This window comes from Prosopis cineraria, unplaced genomic scaffold, assembly GCF_029017545.1.
Source record: "Prosopis cineraria cultivar Desert tree isolate PC_DT_omini unplaced genomic scaffold, ASM2901754v1 PC13, whole genome shotgun sequence".
In the NCBI taxonomy this organism is placed as follows: Eukaryota; Viridiplantae; Streptophyta; class Magnoliopsida; order Fabales; family Fabaceae; genus Prosopis; species Prosopis cineraria.
In genome coordinates, this window is record NW_026555344.1 from 29,637,841 (window position 1) to 29,638,556 (window position 716).

Below are 716 nucleotides of genomic sequence, written 5' to 3' on the forward strand. Positions count from 1 at the left end.
GCGAAGTACTCCACTTACTTGAGTCACCACAATGATGAATATTGGAAGGTCGAGCAGTTTCTTGATATGATAAGGCCTGAATTCAGCCAGCAGTTAGCTGCATTTGATATTACTTCCTTTGAGATTATGTGCAATAAGTTCAGAGCTATAGCTAGAAGGAGTAAAGTGGTAAAAGAGAAGAGAGATAGTTAGGGGAGATTCTCTTCCTACGCAGGCCCTATGGGTAGAGTGAGTAAGAAGACGGGTTTTAACCCGGGTATGTTTGGGAGGTATAGAGCTAGAGGAAGCAAGAAGAAGAGCTTCTAGAAGGGGTCCTAATCTAGGGGATCTAATTAAAGGAGCAATGCCCTGAGGAGTATGGGTGGGGTCAGAAATCAGATGTCCCAGCAAGGATCTACGGTTCCATATGCTATGAGGCCAGCTAGAGCTCCATAGTGCAATAGATGCAGGAAACATCATTAAGGGTAATGTTGGGTTTTGCTTTAAATGTTACAAGGTGGGACATATAGCCAAGTTTTTCCTGGAGAACATACCTACTCCTAATCAGAGATTCACTATCCCAAGACAAGTCTTTACCATGACCAAAGAAGAGGCTGAGGCTTCACCAAAGCTGATTAGAGGTACAATCTCACTCTGTAGTCACCAAATAGATGCTATGTTTGATTCTGGTACCACACACTCTTTTATATCTGATGATTGTGCTAAGAGACTAAAAT